Source organism: Aedes albopictus, chromosome 3 (assembly GCF_035046485.1).
Source record: "Aedes albopictus strain Foshan chromosome 3, AalbF5, whole genome shotgun sequence".
In the NCBI taxonomy this organism is placed as follows: domain Eukaryota; kingdom Metazoa; phylum Arthropoda; class Insecta; order Diptera; family Culicidae; genus Aedes; species Aedes albopictus.
In genome coordinates this window covers 403,989,087-404,008,846 of record NC_085138.1, presented here as the reverse complement: position 1 = coordinate 404,008,846, position 19,760 = coordinate 403,989,087, and positions in this window count along the sequence as shown.

Sequence of the window (19,760 nt, the reverse complement as noted above, 5' to 3'; positions counted from 1 at the left end):
GAATTGCTCCAATTCAAAATCCTCCATAGATAGCATAATCTCATAATTTAATTCGACAGGGCTGAATTGCTTTACATTGCACTGCTTTAGTGGTGCAAATGTTTAAAGTTATGGAGAATTTCAATTTTTTATGGAGCAAATTGTATTTTATGTGGTGCAGTTTATAATACTTATGGAGCATTTGTCTATTTTCTATGGTGCAATTAAAAATTTGTATGGTGCAATTTTATTTTTATATGGAGCAATATTCAATTTTCTATGGGTACAATTTTAATTTTTATGGAGCGTTTGCATTTTTCTATGGAGCATTTGTATTTTATTATGGAGCATTTCAGTATTATTTATTGGTGCAAAGTTTCACTTTTATTGCGAAAATTTTATGTTTTACCGGTACATTTTTTATAAAGTATGGAACGTTTTCAATTAATTATGGGTAACATTGCACATTTTCATGGAACATATGTTCATTCTTTATGGAGCGCTTTTTGATTTTCTATGGAGCATTTGCAATTTGTTATGGTTGCAATAACCTTTTGCCTTCTATAACCGCAAAACTTTCCGGAGCACAATTTGCGATTGAACTAATGTTTTATTAATGGTGGCCAATCGCTCTGCGAAACGATTACTTCCCGGGCAGACTCAGACGGCGACACGACGAAATTTTCTCCCCCACTTGAATATACTGTTTCTCAAAATAATCTAACCCTGCTGGTCAAAATTCCGGTTGCGACCAAAATTAGAAGTTTAGTTTGTTTTATGTTCTATTTTTTCATGTTTCATGTTTCATGTTTCATCAGAGATGCCAGATATACAGATTTTTCTATATTATACAGATTTTTAGAGGTTGATACAGACAGGATCAGAGATGGGAACCCTCACTTGCAACGAGTTACATTCACTTGCTATTTTCTCAGCTCAGAAGCGTGCAATCAAGAAACGATGTATGGACGACTTTTGCCTTGTAATTTCGTCTAAAACTTTGCCGAATAGAGAAGGGGTCGCACACGAATCCCAAGGTCGGGACAGAGCTGCGAAAGCGACTCTCCACGAGGTGAGTGTAATTTACATTCACCTCGTGGAGAGTTGCCTTCGCAGCTCCCTCACGACTTCAGTATGCGTGTGCGACCCCTACTCTATTCGGCAAAGTTTAGACGAAATCACAAGGCAAAAGTCGTCCATGCATCGTTTCTTGATTGCACGCTTCTGAGTTGAGAAAACTGCAAGCGAGTGTAACTCTTTCCAAGTGAGTGTTCCCATGCTTGGACAGGATACAGAGTACAGAAAAAATACAGATTTCATGATCATGATACAGATTTTTCCTCCACATATTTTTTACCTCATACATTCACGCAAGGGGGCTGTCCATAAACCACGTGGTCATTTTTTAGGGACTTCTCAACCCCCCCCCCCCCCCCTCATGACCACGTGGTTTATGGACAGCCCCAAGATGGAAAATAAAGTGATAAAAATTATTGAGAGTACAAACCCATTTACCTATTCATATTTTTCACATTTGACCTCAATTTTCAATCATTCCATTACAGGATTTTTTTTCTTTCGAATTGAATTTAACAAAGAAATATTACGAAACATAAAACATCCTAGATATGCAATAAGCATACGGGTCATTCCATATGAAGTGACCGAGAAAAAGTGGAAACGTGTTATCGACCATCACGGATTTTGACCAAATTTTGTTGGAATGTTTGTTTAAATGGAGGAAGAAAAAATCCAAATTTTGGTGCCGATCGGATCACCCCTCGGCCCATGGCAGCACCCCTCGTCTTTGCCAATACATGAAAAATCCAAGTTTTTCATTCCTTCTCTTAATTTACAGCTTTGAAACTATAACATATACACATTTGTGACCTTCGGCTTTTTTGAAGAAAATTGTTGGAGGAATCCAGGAAAAATATTATTTTTTCGATACAGTGTTGCCAAACATGTTATTTTTGAATTTTAAAATTTAAAACCGATTTTTCGTCAAATGAGTATATTTTGATTTCAAAAATTTTGATTCCATCGTGTTTATCAGACACTTTCCAATCGAAAAAGCTTAACTCCCCGAGGTCTTTTCGACTGTTCCAGAGATACAGAGTTTTTAAGCTTGAAAACCGTTTTTCTCTAATATATAAAATAAGTCCAATTCAGAAGTTTCGCTAAGAAAACATTGTTCGATGCAATTTAAAGGTGATTTGGGCTGATTTGTATCAAGGAGAATAGAAAACTATGTAAAAGTAATAATATGACAGTGTTGCCAGTTTATCAATTATGGATTTATTAGAATGGATAACAATAAATTGCTGAAGTTTAAAATTTATGTATTATAATCCTTATTTCAATTGAAATTCTACCTATGTAAACATTAAGATTGAAAAAAGTGTTGCCAGACATTTTAATTTTATTGTTAAAATCTACATGAGAACTTTTGTATCAAATCAAATTATCAAGCAATAACCATAAATTCCTTTTTTACAATTTTATTACTATTGGTAACACTGAACCTTGATAGCTTTCCCCAGACAACCAGTAATCGCATAAGATGTTGCATAAGATGATAAAGTGGAGGCGATATGCGTGCATGCCTCCATTTAGGCGCATGTAAAATGTACGCATATCGCCTCCACTTTAACATCTTATGCAACATCTTATACGATCACTGGTTGACTGGGTCGTTTGGTGAGCAACTTTTTATGCTTCGTACAAACCTTTAATAAGGGCAGTGGTAAATTCAAATGTTCACTGACATTTATTCATGGTTCAGAATTACGCTAATTGATTCCGACTGTTCTTGGTGTATTTTTAGGATTTTTAAGCTTTTCAGTCCGATTGTGCGATCAAAAACAACCTTATGTTCTTATACTACGACGCTTCGTATCGGATCTTCAGAAAGATCCGATACGGATTGAAACGTCGAAGTAAGAGAACATAAGGTTGGTTTTGATCTCACAATCGGACTGAAAAGCCAATAAATCCTAAAAACAAGTTCAGAATTACGAAAAACCTTTCTGGATGACATGTTCTGGATGTGAGTTCAGTTAACTCCATTGACTCGCATACAGACAGAGTACTTAGAGTAGAAGTTCTTTCTACCTAACCGCCAGTTCAAATTACTCAACTATCAATACTATGTCACTTACTCAGTTTTTGCCAATCTTAATGTTGTTTGGGTGCCTGGATAATTACATCTTGTACGCACTCCCGGGTTGCTAGTCTTTTAAATGTTCCATCTAATCCTTCGCTTGGTCCTTTTTCATGTGCGAAACAATGCAACTCTACGGGAGCTCAAAAATCCTTCTCGTGACACTTTTGCATTTAAACTAACTGTTGAGCTCTTTTTGCATCCTCTCTGATTCGCTCTCTTTATTGTTGTCAAAAAAAGAAGAACCAAACAACTCAATTTTGGTAGTTCAATGCAGGAAGCCAAAAATGAGTAAGTTACATAGTATTGATAGTTTAGTAATATGAACTGGCGGATGAGTAAAAAGAACTTCTACTTTAAGTATTCTGTCCGTATGCGAGTTAATGGAAATTGCCCACCTCAAGGTTGGGTGGATTGAACTCACTTTTGGAAACTTTTCTTTCCCCGTACGAAGCGTCGGAGTATAAGAGCATAAGGTTGTTTTTGACCTCACAATCGGACTGAAAAGCTAAAAAATCCTAAAAATACACCAAGAACAGTCGGAATCAATTAGCGTAATTCTGAACCGTGAATGATGTCAGTGAACATTTGAATTTACCACTGCCCTTATTAAAGGTTTGTTCAAATAAAAAGTTGCACACCAAACGAAAACTATGAAGGTTCAGTGTTGCCAATAGTAATAAAATTGTAAAAAAAATATGATTCTTGCTTGATAATTTGATTTGATACAAAAGTTCTCATTTAGATTTTTACAATAAAATAAAATGTCTGGCAACACTTTCGTCAACCTTAATGTTTACATAGGTAGAATTTCAATTGAAATAAGGTTTATAATACATAAATTTTAAACTTTAGCAATTTATAGTAATTCATTCTAATAAATCCATAATTGATAAACTGACAACACTGTCATATTATTATTTTTACATAGTTTTCTATTCTCCTTGGTCTAAATCAGCCCAAATCATCTTTAAATTGCATCAAATAATGTTTTCTTAGCGAAACTTGTAAATTGGACTTATTCTATTATATTAAAGAAAAACGGTTTTCAAGCTTAAAAACGCTGTATCTCTGGAACGGCCAAAAAGACCTCGGGAAGTTAAGCTTTTTCGATTGGAAAATGTCTGATAAACACGATGGAATCAAAATTTTTGAAATCAAAATATAGTCATTTGACGAAAAATCGATTTTAAATTTTAAAATCCAAAAATAACATGTTTGGCAACACTGTATCGAAAAAATAATATTTTTCATGGATTCCTCCAACAATTTTCTTCAAAAAAGCCGAAGGTCACAAATGTGTATATGTTATAGTTTCAAAGCTATAAATTAAGAGAAGGAATGAAAAACTTGGATTTTTCATTTATTGGCAAAGACGAGGGGTGCTGCCATGGGCCGAGGGGTGATCCGATCGGCACCAAAATTTGGATTTTATCTTCCTCCATTTAAACAAACATTCCAACAAAATTTGGTCAAAATCCGTGATGGTCGATAACACGCGGTGTGTACACTTGGTATGGAATGACCCATACGTTAAGGGCGGGCTTCTTTACGTTTTTATCACGTTGAAATCTTAATCTTGTAAAATATAACTTTTCAACCTTCGCCCAAAATTAAGTTTTTCAGCAAGTTTTCAAAGATTATGTTGTTATATGAAAAAATCGAACAAACTATATCTTTGCTGATTTTTTATGTGTATTGCTATTTGCTTGAGAATTTGCAAGAGTCGCGAATTTCCAGTGGAATATTAAGTTGTATGGAAAATTTAAGCTTGAAGTGAAATAAAAGTTGGAAACTTTTCTAAGCAAAATACCTGGTTTTCTTTATGCTTGTCTTTCTTATATGTAGAATGAAAATTGTGAGAAAACTTACGAATAATGTTTTCGTTGAAAATTGAATATAATGACAGTTTATTTAAATAATAATATCGAATCGAACCTGAGAAGAAATAGCCAGTACACACTTTTTCAAACAACAGAGTTACTAACTATAAAATTGTGTTAAAGATTAAAAATCGATAGAGCTTTTGGAAACTACAGAGTACGAAAACAACTTGCAAAAATATGATGCATCGAATGTAGCAAAAGGAACACGTCATATGTGATGGAAATTTTTGAACATTCTCAACGTTACCTTGCAGATGAAAAGAAAAGAATTGCGAACGCGAATTGAACTCAGGTCCTTTGGATGTGAATATCACGCTCTAACAATGTGGCCATCTTAGCCTGTTGAAGCACAAAGAAGGCGGCATGGGAGGTTTTTTTTTAATTTCGGTAAAAGGCGCACACTGGGGCAGAACTGAAAATACATGAAAAAAACCTCTAGCTCATCGAGATGTCGAGATACTCATTTGGTGTCTTCAGAGAAAATATTTCTATGGACATGGCCGATATTCTGAGCGGTAGTCAATTTTTCTTACGTTATTCGCATAAAAGTCCTATAAGTCATTTTGGCCAAATTACATTTTAGCGATATGGTGTCTTCAGCAAAGTTGTTTGGCTATTCATGCTGACAAAGTTTGCAGAAGACGTCAAATTTCCAAAGCCTACTATTCTTGAGATATTGACCGCTTTATAAAATACCTACCTAAAATCGATTTTTTTCATTAAAATACGTTTTTAAACAAATTTAATGTCCGTTTTCGAGTTATAATAATAAAAAATACTAAAATAAAACATATATCGAGGAAATTAGTTGGAAAAATTAAATGTGCGTTGATTTTACATAGAAATTTCCCGAAAATCACGAAAAATGTATATAGGACGTTCTTGCAGTCGGGCAAGTTCGGGCAAGTGTTTTCATTGGCAATCATCTAAAAATACATTAGCTTTCATGTAAAAAAAATTCATAGACATGATATTTAATGATTTTTTCTAAATTGAGTTCAAAGTTTACTGTTTTGGGTAAATTAGTACAAAATTTATGTTCATAAAATACTACGTTTTAAGATACCAAGTGAACCATAAAAAGTATAGATACATTTTGTCATAGATTTAGTTGTTTCTAGTCTCCAAACAAATTGTAAAACACAAAAATGTCCCAAATGCCGCCAATAAAAGCATGCCTTGATCATTCGTTAATGATTTATTCACACGTAATGTATTTGCGTGATGATTCAACGGCTGTTTTACAATACATCAAGATTTTGTAGAGATCTAGACATCTAGACATTTAGATCATTGAATACATTTATATATGCTTATAACTCTCCATATTTTATTAACCCTAAAAGGGAAACCTGGGGTCCATTGGACCCCAGGCGCCTTTCAGAGCTCGTCTTTGATGGAACACACTCAGCGAGGTGACGCAACTGAGGCAATGAAGGTATCCCTTTTAGGGTTAATATCTCTATTAAATAAGATAATAATCATACAATCAAAAAATTCATGATGTGTGACTGTATAACGCATTGACGAATGATAAAATCAAAGCATACTTTCATTGGCGTTTGGGACATTTTTGCGTTTTACAATTTGTTTGGAGATTAGAAACAACTAAACCTGTGACTGAATTGCATCTATGCTTTTCCTGGTTCACTTGGCATCTTAAAATGTAGTATTTTATGAGCATAAACTTTGTACTAATTTACCCAAAACAGTAAACTTTAAACCCAATTTAGAAAAAAATCATTAAATATCATGTCTGTGAATTTTTTTACATGAATGCTAATGTATTTTTTAGGTGATTGCCGATGAAAAAACTTGCCCGACTGCAAGAACGTCCTATATACATTTTGCGTGATTTTCGGGAACTAATTTCCTCGATATATGTTTTATTTTAGTGTTTTTCATTATTATAGCTCGAAAACGCACATTAAATTTGATTAAAAACGCATTTTAATGAAAAAAATCGATTTCAGGTAGGTATTTTATAAATCGGTCAATATCTCAAGAATAGTAGGCTTTGGAAATTTGACGTCTTCAGCAAACCTTTTCAGCATAAATAGCCAAACAACTTTGCCGAAGACACCATATCGCTAAAATGCAATTTGGCCAAAATGACTTATAGGACTTTTATGCGAATAACGTAAGAAAAATTGACTACCGCTCAGAATATCGACCATGTCCATAGAAATATGTTCTCTGAAGACACCAAATGAGTATCTCGACATCTCGACGAGCTAGAGGTTTTTTCCATGTATTTTCAATCCTGCCCCAGTGTGAGGCGGAGAGGCGCCTAGTATATGGAATACCGGTAATGGGAAGGATTTTTTTTAAAGAAACTTTTGTAGAGATTCCTTGAGAAATTTCTAGAGAGCTTTCTTAAGATATTCCTTGATTAATTTCTCCAGGAATTCTTTTGAATAAATTTCTATGGATTGCCTTAAACTCCAGCAAGAAAAACTTTACAAACTCTTTTTTGTTTTTGTTTAAAAAATTATCGAAAATTTCTTGTCGACGGATAACTCTATTAACCCTCAAAAGGATACCTTCATGGCCTCAGTTTCGTCACCTCGCTGAGTGTGTTCTATCAAAGACGAGCTCTGAAAGGCGCCTGGGGTCCAATGGACCCCAGATATCCCTTTTAGGGTTAATATCTCCACGGATTCTTTGAGAAATTCATTCAGAAATATTTCCAAAGAATTTCTACGGAAATTCCTTAAGAAATATCTGTAGAATTTATTTCTGGGATCTCTGCAAATGTTTTGTAATGCGTTCCATCAAAAATTTTCCGAAATGTTTCTTCAGGTATTTCCCCAGGAAGTTCTTAAGAAACTCCTTCTAGGATGTTAAAAAAAAATCGGGTTAAGTACTGTTCCTTTCAATTCCACTAAGAATTTGCATCCCTTGACAGATACGTATTTCGACCTTAACTGTGAGGTTGTCTTCAGTGTCTCGTACTTGACTCGACTGGACTTGACTGGCGTCGAGTCAAGTACGAGATACCGAAGACGACCTTACAGTTGAGGTCGAAATACGTATCTGTCAAAGGATGCAAATTCTGGGTGGAATTAAAAGAAACAGTACTTAACCCGATTTTCTTTTTAACTTACCACTAACTTAACCTCCTCTAACTCTTTCTTTCAGAATTTCCTGCTTAGATATCTTCAGAAATTCGTATGTGAAGATATACTTATCTCCAGAGATTTCTTCAAGATTAAGAAGTAATTTCTTGGAGTTCTCCTGAAAAAATAAAAATTCTGAAATTCTTCAAGTAAATTATTCTCAAATCCTAAAGGGATTTGTTCGAAAACTCTTCCCAGGGTTCTCCAAGATTTTTTTGAGAAATTCGTTCAGTGATTCCTGCAGAAACTCCTTCATGTTTTTTTTAGAAAAAATAAAAAAAAATCTTGTTAACTCTAGTAACTCTATCAATGAAAGAATTCTTGAGAGATTTCAGAAGTGAATCCTGGAAAATCCGTCGAGGAATTTCTGGAGAAATCTCTTAAAAAATGCAGACATTGCAGATAAAGGTACTTGTGGATCTTTTAAGAAATCCTTCATTGATTTTTTAAAGATTCATCAAAAAAAATTCCCTGCAGTTTATGAAGAGATTACTTGGAAGAATTCGTTAGAAAATCAATCAAGATATTTGAAAAAAAAATGGAGAACCCTCCACAAACATTCTTTGAAACGTTTCTAGAAAAAAATCTTTGGAAAATGTCTATTAGTTGAAGTTCTGCAGCAATTGTTGTGAGAATCTTTTGGAAAAAAAAAAGAAAAAAAATCCTGAAATCCAAAGCAGTGCCTGGAGCAATACCTCAAGGAACTATTGGATAAACTCCTCTAGGCACTTAACAGAAAAATCTTTTAAGAATTTCTAGAGGAATTTCCAAAAAAGACCCTAAAAAATGGAGTAATCCTTTAGGTAGAAATTTAAGCAATAATTTCTGGAATGGTGCTTGAAGTTTATGTTTTTATAATCATTCTATTTTTGTGTATTTTAAATTATGCAAGTTCTTCATACAAACTGGAAGTTTCTGAATTTCTGATAGAATCTCTGAATGTTTGTTAAAGAAAAATATCTCCTGGAATTGCATCTTTTCAAGATACGTGACGAGAAATTCTTGGAGAAACCCCTGGAGAAATTCATTGATAAATTTTCAGAGAAATGCTATAGAAAAACTCCTGAAAAAAACTTGGAGGAATTTCTCCAAACATATTAAAAAAAAAATATATTAAGAAATACGAACATAACTTACGTAGCAATCCCTGAAGGAAATCCTTTAAAGAATCCCATGAGGATTTTCGAAAGGAATTTCTGCGGAAACCCGTGAACCAGTTTCAGGATATTTTTTGAGAAACTCCCAGGAAAGTCCCAGGGAAAATTTCTGGAAGAATCCCTGGAGAAAATTTCACAAAAATTCGGCGACGTAAAAGTTTAGAATTATTAAGAATATACATATTTATTCTACTATACAAAATCATAACGTTCTGCTATTTACACCATTTAGTGAAAACTTACTGCAAATAGAAATGTTCTTGCAAAATCTAGGACACAAAAATTTACATGTGCAACATACTGATTTCTTACGGGGTCTGGCTGGATTTACGGAAACCTGGTGTTTTTTGGATTGCAGTCACAGTTTCAAAATACAGACAAATACAGATTTTCTAAAATCCTGATACAGATATTTGGAAAAATCATCTGGCATCCCTGTGTTTCATGTTTCATGTTTCATGTTTCATGTTTCATGTTTCATGTTTCATGTTTCATGTTTCATGTTTCATGTTTCATGTTTCATGTTTCATGTTTCATGTTTCATGTTTCATGTTTCATGTTTCATGTTTCATGTTTCATGTTTCATGTTTCATGTTTCATGTTTCATGTTTCATGTTTCATGTTTCATGTTTCATGTTTCATGTTTCATGTTTCATGTTTCATGTTTCATGTTTCATGTTTCATGTTTCATGTTTCATGTTTCATGTTTCATGTTTCATGTTTCATGTTTCATGTTTCATGTTTCATGTTTCATGTTTCATGTTTCATGTTTCATGTTTCATGTTTCATGTTTCATGTTTCATGTTTCATGTTTCATGTTTCATGTTTCATGTTTCATGTTTCATGTTTCATGTTTCATGTTTCATGTTTCATGTTTCATGTTTCATGTTTCATGTTTCATGTTTCATGTTTCATGTTTCATGTTTCATGTTTCATGTTTCATGTTTCATGTTTCATGTTTCATGTTTCATGTTTCATGTTTCATGTTTCATGTTTCATGTTTCATGTTTCATGTTTCATGTTTCATGTTTCATGTTTCATGTTTCATGTTTCATGTTTCATGTTTCATGTTTCATGTTTCATGTTTCATGTTTCATGTTTCATGTTTCATGTTTCATGTTTCATGTTTCATGTTTCATGTTTCATGTTTCATGTTTCATGTTTCATGTTTCATGTTTCATGTTTCATGTTTCATGTTTCATGTTTCATGTTTCATGTTTCATGTTTCATGTTTCATGTTTCATGTTTCATGTTTCATGTTTCATGTTTCATGTTTCATGTTTCATGTTTCATGTTTCATATTTCATGTTTCATGTTTCATGTTTCATGTTTCATGTTTCATGTTTCATGTTTCATGTTTCTTGTTTCATGTTTCATGTTTCATGTTTCATGTTTCATGTTTCATGTTTCAATTTTCATGTTTCATGTTTCATGTTTCATGTTTCATGTTTCATGTTACATGTGTCATGTTCATTATTCATTAAATTTGAAGCGTTATTCTGTTTTCAGAATTTATGTGTTCGTTCTGGTTCTATCATTACCAAAAGCAGTATAGAACCATAAAACCCGGATTTAGGAAACGTGCACGTTTTCCGGGCCGGCCGTCGCCGGATCATAAAGCGAAATCCTTGCTCAATAAACTTTACAACCGCCCACTCGTTGTGCCGCCAAATGCCTGATGCCTCTCGAGAGGAAAGTGGCTTGGCTATGTCTCCGCTAATGGTAGGAACTTAGCGCCCTTTGGTGGCCCTAAAGCGGCATGGAACGCATGCAAATCTCCCGAATGTTGTAGGTACACAAACACACACCCTCCGTGCTCCGTGGAATGCTAATTATGGTGGAAATTTATGATCTCTCGCTGCCGCTTGGCTGCCATTTTGCACAATCGTACATGATGGGGCTGGGTACCGAGTAGGAGGCACGTGGGTTTTGGGGTTCTTGGCTATGTGTGACGTTGCTTTCATCGTTTTCGTGTCATAATCGGTAATGGAGTCAGGTGAGATAAGACCAAGGCGAGACCTGCTCGCGTGCTGGTGCAAATGACAGTGAAGATTTACTGCAAATTAAACAGATTCCTGATGAAGGTTGTAGATGAGCATGAGGTGCACTTAAATCAGGAATGTGGTGCAAGTGATTGGGGATTGGGAGAGAACATATTCTAGAACTATTATTTTCCCATCGTAGCGTCACACACTGAAGAAACAGGGTCCATTTCATGGCCAAAAAGTTTTAACACGTTTTTATGGTGAATTATGTAGGTACTAGCGATAAAATTGTCGATTTTGATATTGAGGATGCATTTTGGATTATAAATAGCTAAATTAATTCACGTAAAGGCCAGGAATGATTTTTCATAACCACCAATTGTCAGGGAACTGAAAAATAAAATCTATTGTTTGGAAACACGGGCAACCTCGTTTCAGAGTAATTCTCCTAGAAGTGTGAGTGAAATTAATTTTTTTTATCAGTGAAGATAACATGTTAATGTCTTCAGCAAAGTTGTAAAGCATGTCATTATTAGAAAACTTGTTCTATCAGCTCAATTTATAGAGATACGGGGCATTATTTGTGAATGACCCCTAAAAATCAGTTCATATGCTGCACCATTTTCTAGATATTTTTGGAAATCACATTTTCATTTTTTGTTAACTTCAATAGTGCCCTGAAAAACACATCAAAACTTAAAAATTAATCACGGATTGAAATCTTAGGAGTATGAACATGGTGAGAATGTATCAGTTTGAATTTCTATTTTAAAACATGGAGTTTTAACATAATTCTACACATAAAAGTAAGTTTGTGGAGTACTGAATGAAAAACTCAAAGGGTTTAGCTATAAAAAAAAATCACACACATAAATGTGAAAATATATTCTTTACGGTGCATCAACATATGATTACATGCTATGCATAGTGAGCTCTTTGTTTGAGTTTGTTTTGATTTTTTTATAAACAAATTTTGAACACAACAGTTCTAGCTACATATACATAAAATTACTAGTGCATTGCATACATTCAGGCGTTTATCGGTGTATGGAGATTTATGCTCAAATTTGCAAAATTGTTTCCATTTGACACATTTCGTTAAGAGATACAAGACCAGATTTGAATTCTACTATGATCTATCTACCGAGAATAGGTCATTCATTAAAAAATAGTTGAAACGAAGTTTTTTTTTAAATAAAACATAAATTGTAACTAAAAACTTGTCAAAAAGGTGAAAATTTCAAAATGGTCTATTTTCCCGTCTGGTACTTTCTGGTACCCGTTCTCTTGCGATTCACAAAGGATATGTAATATATTTCATTGTAGTTTTGTCCAGATCGCGGAATGCTGCAGAATCTGAAAACTTTTTGAATGCTGAAAATGGTTAAAAATGGATAAAAAAAAATGATTTCGAAATCTCTTCTGTAAGAGAGCAAAATAAATGAAACCAGGTGCAGTTTTTTGTTCCATACTAAATTATTTTTTCAAACTGTCGATATTTCGATAGTTGAAGTACTTCCGATGAGTTATGATACAAATGAAAAAAAAAACAGTGAAGAAAATCATCAAATTCAGGCATTTTTCGTTTAAAAAAATATACATCCCAAACTGTTTTATTGATTGCCACATGATGAAGTAATACTTCATTTATCTTCAAAAAATATTAAGCTTGGGAAAATCCCAAAAAAAATTTTGGCTTATGGGCAGGAATTTGGTCCATTTACGCCTATGTGCGTCATAGCACAAAATCGCAACCTCCAAAACAATTTATTGTTTTCGGTATACATACATTTTTTAATGTACAAATACATACAAATTTTTACTGTACAAATTACAAATTTTACAAATTTTACTGTACAAATACATACAAATTTTTACTGTAAGTTTATCAACTAGTTATGTATCAGAGGTCCAAATTTGGGAAAGATCGGGCCATTTTCTACGAAGTTACAAAGATTCTTGAAAAAGGTAAAATTATCCGATAGCCAACTTTGGGCTATTATATCTCCGGATTTAATGAACCGATTGCAATGAAATTTTGACCATTCATGACTTATAAAATAAACTCTGGAAAACAATTGACTTTACTTGAAATTTTTAACAAGAGAAAAAGTTATAGCGATTTTATTTTTTCACGATTTTTTATCAAATTGGTCTATTTTTTAATATGTATTCCATTACTTTTTGAATTTGTTGGCGGCTATGTTGTTACTTTCCTTCAAAACACATTTATATATAAGTCAATTAGAGGGAAGTAAAATGAACTATAATTTGCATCTTGAATTATGAAACGATGTTGAAGTTTTGAATAATTTGGTGTTTTATTAGAATAATAATCTAATCGTTTTAATTTTCTTCCGTGTAAAGAATTTTGAGTTAAGTCAACGGTTTTCCATAGCTCATTATATAAGTCATAAATGGTCAAAATTTCATTGCCTTCGGTTCATTGAATCCGGAGATAACAGCTCAAAGTTGGCTACCGGATAATTTTACCTTTTCCAAGAATCTTTATAACTTCGTAGAAAATGGCCCGATCTTTCCCAAATTTAGACCACTGATACACAACTAGATGCACTTTCAGTAAAAATTTTAGAATATTCGATGCACTTTTCGAAAAGTTACAGCTAGTTTAACATTTTTTTGAAAATTGAAAATTTTGCCTGTCCCGATCATTTTGTCTATCCCCTGTACATGTATTATTCATCGTCGTTCGAAATAAATTATAAAGACTTAATATTGAACTAAATTGGGCTGCATCAGGACCCGATTTCGTGCACAATTTTTGTTACAAAAAAAACAATTCACGGCAATCCACGACCGGATGGAGTAATTAATCAACATGGTCCTAGAAGACCCCACACAGCTATTCGATTTTATTTCCAGCGGTATCACTTATCTTCTGCCAGAGAAACAAAGTACAGCTGATTCTGCAAAGTACAGAAAATAACAGGTATATTTTCAGGAATTCTTTCGATTCCACCTGAAGTAACTCATAGAATATCTCTAGGAGTTCCATCAGAGAATCCGCCAGTGGTTCTTTTTGTGATTCCTCCAGCAGTTCTTTATGTGGTTTCTCCTGAAGCTCCTTCAATGATTCCTCCAGGATTTTTTTTTTCAGGGATTCCCCCAGGAACTACTTCAGAGATTCTTCCTGGAGCTCCTTCAGGAGTTACTACAGGAGCATTTTTCAGGATTTCTTGTAGGTGTTTCTTCAAGGATTCCTCCAGGAGTTTCTTCGGGGAATTTTCTAAATGAGTCCGCTTGCCTGAATCATTCGGCTTTTTAATGATGAATTCCTTCCACTTCATTTTCGTTGCAATGCGCAGAAACAATCTCCTATTCATACGGTAACGGCTTTCGAATTACATATCCATAAACAGTATTTTCTGCAAAATATCATCGTGCAGCTGCAAAGCTCCCTCTTTGTAAATTTATTTATGTTGTGGCTTTATCCTGGACGCGATCAACCAATCAGGTTAAATTAAATAGGGTTATTTTTAAAAGCAAATTATGTAGATTATAAATACAGGGGATGGCCAAAATGTTTGGGATAGGCAACTTTTTTTTCTCAACAAGCTATAACTTTTCATAGAGCGCATCAAAAAATCTCAAATTTTGACTGTTTGTCAACCTATTATGTGTGCATCATTGGTACAAATTTGGGCTCGATTGATTAATATTTCGCAAAGTTAGAACTGTTCGCGTAAAACACTATTTTTCAGACAACTCATTTTTAAGGTGTCATATCTCGGAAACCAGTGAACCGAATTGAATGAAATTTTGAACGTACACTAACAATATGTAAATGCTTCACAAACAATTAAAACATAGGTACTTTTTAAACATTGAAAAAAGTTATCATGGATTGACACTTTTTCGATTTTTCTCGATAAAATGTAATTTTTTTACATCAATGTCAATAAATTTAAGTGTTGATATCCAAAGATTTTCCACTTCTGCTATTAAGTAATCTCTAATCAGATATATTAGAGCCTATTTAGATTGAAGGAAGAACACATTCAGTAATTTTTGTGTGGTATTGTAAATTTGACTTATTTTCCTCTATATGGGTAAAAATTTCAATCCGGTATAACTTTATTCTCCGTGAGAAAATATTACATTTTGTAACGTCGTATTAAGTATCAATATATTGTTGATAATCGTTAAAAAATTCATTCAATTCGGTTCACTGGTTTCCGAGATATCACAGTTCAAAAATGAGTTGTCTAAATAATAGTGTTTTAGCCGAACGGTTCTAACTTCGCGAAAAATTAATCAATCGAGCCCAAATTTGTACCAATGATGCACATATAATAGGTTGACAAACAGTCAAAATTTGAGATTTTTCGATGCACTCTATTAAAAGTTACAGCATGTTGATTTTTTTTTTGTGGGAGAAAAAAAGTTGCCTATCCCAAACATTTTGGCCATCCCCTGTAGTTAATAAATAAATAAAAAGCAATTTGGCTTCGATAATTATTATTCTTTAATTTTTGTTAATTTTAGTTAAGCTCTTTGCGAGCCATCATGATCACTGGAAGGGTCTTTCATAAAAGCAATTCAGTGAATCGCCTAAAGATGATGTTCATTGTAACATAGAACAATATAACAATGAAATATATTCTTTAATAGTTATGTCAATAGAATCATTGGAACATCTAAAAAAATAATAACGAAAACGGTCCACTTTTTGGGCTCTCAGGGTATACAACAATCACCAGACCAGCTACACAAGGAACCAATGAGATACAGGCCGGGAACAGTGTGTTGGCGATTTTCTGTTTTGAGAGACAATGGCGCCCACCACGTCAGGTTGCAGGTCAATGCGGAAAAGGGGAAGGAAGTGATGATTGCAATCGTTTGTATCCACAGCAGACCGAATATACCTCTGCGTCTGCACAAATTCATGCGGATGTCGGAGTGTTGCTGGGATACGGTCGGCAGAGGGTTCACACATAAGGTTAAAGATTAGAGTGTTTATTACTCTGAAGATAATGCGGCACAGATCGCTTGATTGCATAACTCATGAGCGTTTTCAGATACATTGACACTGTGCTGTGAAAATTAGAAGGGAAGGGAAATGGATTTTTTCAACCCGTTTCTGGTTCAAGCATTAGCTATGAACGAACATATGAATACATGAGTTGTTTATGTAGAGAGGAGAGAGAAAGTACATAGAATTAGACAGAGTAGGAGAAAGGGGACGGGCCAGCGATTAATCCCAGGACCTTCTGCATACGAGTCAGAAGCGGTATCCACTAGACCATCATTCCCATCAACCTATTAAAATTGGAAAATATCAGTCTTGTCTAATCGAAAAAGTAATATTTATCTGGATTCCCTGAACAATTTTCTTCAAAAAAGCTACAGGTAAATTTTTTGTGAATAAGTTTCAAACATAAAAATCACAGAAAGAAAAAAGTTGATTTTTGTCATATTGGCAAAGACGAGGATCCTGCCGTGGAGCGAAGGGATATCTGATTAGCTGATAGGTTCAAATACGCAATGGTCGATTACTCGCGGTGTGTGCAGTTGGTATGGAATCACCTAGCTATATCTTAGTATCATAAAAAGCGATTAAATTGAACGGTATAATATCATCTCAAGTTTAGACATTTGTGAATAAATTTGACTTCTATGATACTTTATGAAGAATTAAAATTCTTCAAATAGCTTTTAAAACAATAATATCAAATTTCGTTCCCAAACATTGATTTCGATTCGTCTTCAAGAGCATAAATTTATTCCCTCTTTCAATATTCCACTTCATTCTTGCTCAATTCCCCACCACCCTTCAGAGAACCTCATTGAAAATTCAGCGTTCGTCATTACCCAGCAATCCTGCCGCAATCAAATAATCATTCCATGCGCAGCGAGTTCAACCTTCCGTCACCCCATCCTTAGCAGAACTTGGAATCCATATTCCGGATCACATTCCAATCAAATTCATATAATCAGAGCATCGCCGGTTGAGAAAATATTCATATCATTTTTATCCGACGACTGCTTCCCTTTGCGATGGATGCGATGGCCGGAGATTGTGGCAAACTTCTCAGACGCACATTTGCGGTTGTGAAAATTTGCAAACCGCTCGATCCCCGAGCAGAAGGGAACAACAACAGCATAAGGAGCTCTGTTATTTGGGAAAAATAACTGAATCATAGAATCGATTATTGGTATGTTATTAGCATAACATATTATGTTACAAACTTGTCTGTCATAAGCGGCAAAATAACAAATATCATAACAAAACATGTTCTTGGAAAACCATTTTAATAACTTGTTTTGTTAGTTTCAATAACAACTTAATAACAGTGCATTTGGAAAATATTTCAATAACAAATTTTGATATTATTATGTTATTGATAATAATCGGAAAGCAAAATTTGTTATAATATCAAAATCGTAACCAAGAAAATTATAATACTTATTATATCCCTTTGGGGACGGAGCTGAAAAAAGTGAAATCTTCATCAGTGGCGTCTCGTAACCTCACTTTTTACCTGTTCAACGACCCTACAACTAGCATTTGCGGAGAATTCAGAATCAAATTGAAAGTGGATGGAAACGACTTTTCTCGTCATTTTCTACTATTTACAAGCCAATTTGCTGAGAAAATTCAAGAATTTACATTTGTTGAACATGTCGATTTGAGGTTAGGGAATTTCATACAAATGGCTCAACTTTGGCTTTCCAGAACTCTTGGGTTCCCAATAAAACAGTAATTATTTTTCCTCATTTGAAAGAACTACTCTTTATCTTTCGATTTTTAGCTTTGATTACCTAGATAAATCGAAAAGAAAAAATATGCGACAGATAGTACTTTTTCATGTTTTACGATTTTTGTTCACTTTTGTTTACCTTGTTGTGGTAAATCTCACAGGCAACGTAAACAAAAGTTTATTTGCATACATACATACATATGGCTGATTTATTGAAACAGTTTACGACACATAAAACGAAGTCTAAACAGATGGAAAAACATGCAAAACTGTTACCACTCAACGGAATAATTGTGCTGGTTCGTCACGAAAGGGATATAACGTTATTTACTTTGTCTCAAAAACCCACCTATAACATGAGTAACAATACTTCAAATGATCGAAAAATACTATATTCAGTTTTTAATTCATTCCAAGAGAATCTAAAAGAAAAACCTTCCAGAAATTTATCCGAATATATATATCAAAAGCTTGATTATAACAAAATGAGATTGTCCAACAAAATTTGTTATGGAAATGCTATGCCTTGATAAATAAATAATAACAAAACAAGATATAAAAACAGGTTATGTGATTTCGTAGTTATTAATTTGATATTCTCCTCTGCTCGGGTCTCACCCCGTCGTCGCCGCCGCCGTTGGAACGAGTGTCGATGATTATATTAATATCATTTCCTTTGCGAGCGGCTCCCCTTACACAGCCTGCCTGCATGTGGAAAAGTGTTGAGCGCTCGTCTCGCATTTCCGGGAAAAGAAAGAAAAATAAGCTGAAACCTGATCTGGATTTGATGGGCAGATGTTTCATGAATGAATAATTTTGTGTTTCGCGTCTTTTATTCGGGATCTGGGGGGTTTTGGACGGGTTTCCAATCCAGTCGCGGTTGATGGTTTCGAACTCAACGGCTGTTGCGAATAATGGTGAAAATTCGGTGGAAATGTGATTGATGTGATTCCCTGCTGGGATGCAGCCACGCGATGCGAGAAGAGATTTAAATAAATTAGACTGGCTTCTGGATCAGCTCATAAAGAAAAAGTTATAAGCAACTTTTTTGTTCGTTGGATGTCAAATGTTAACATCAAATGTTAAGGTTGAAGAAATCGTCATTATATAACCGTGATCAATGAAAACGTAACGTAATGGAACGTAACTCTAGTTCTTCCCTCTCTCTATCAAGCTGGCAGAACTAACAATCAATATCCGGGAATGGCATTTTCCTGAAATAGTACGTCTTGCTGTTTCACGTGTTGAATGATAAACCTAATATTGGAAACTCAATTCTGTGTCGACACTTTTCTCTACGGTCGTATCCAGCTTGGTGAGTAGTTACCGGTTTTGCAAAATTCTGTACTCGGATGAGTGCTATCAGGACCGTGCACCGTTCGAGACCACAACCATGCTGATCCTCGTTCCTGCTTAATTATCGACGTCGACCAATCGTGGCGCTAACCTTGACTCCGACCACGACCTGGTAATGGACAAACTGTGTCCAAAACTTTCCCTTATCAATAATTTACGGTGCCGGTGACCACCAAGGTACAACCTAGACCGACTGAAACAACCGGATGTCGCCTCAGCATACGCGCAAAATCTCGAATAAACGTTGACAGACGAGGACGAGCTCGATGTGGCCCCTCTAGAGGACTGCTGGAGTACAGTGAAAGCAGCCATCAACGACGCAGCTGAGAGCACCATCGGGTACGTGGAACTGAATCGACGGAACGAATGGTTCGACGAAGAGTGCAGAACGGT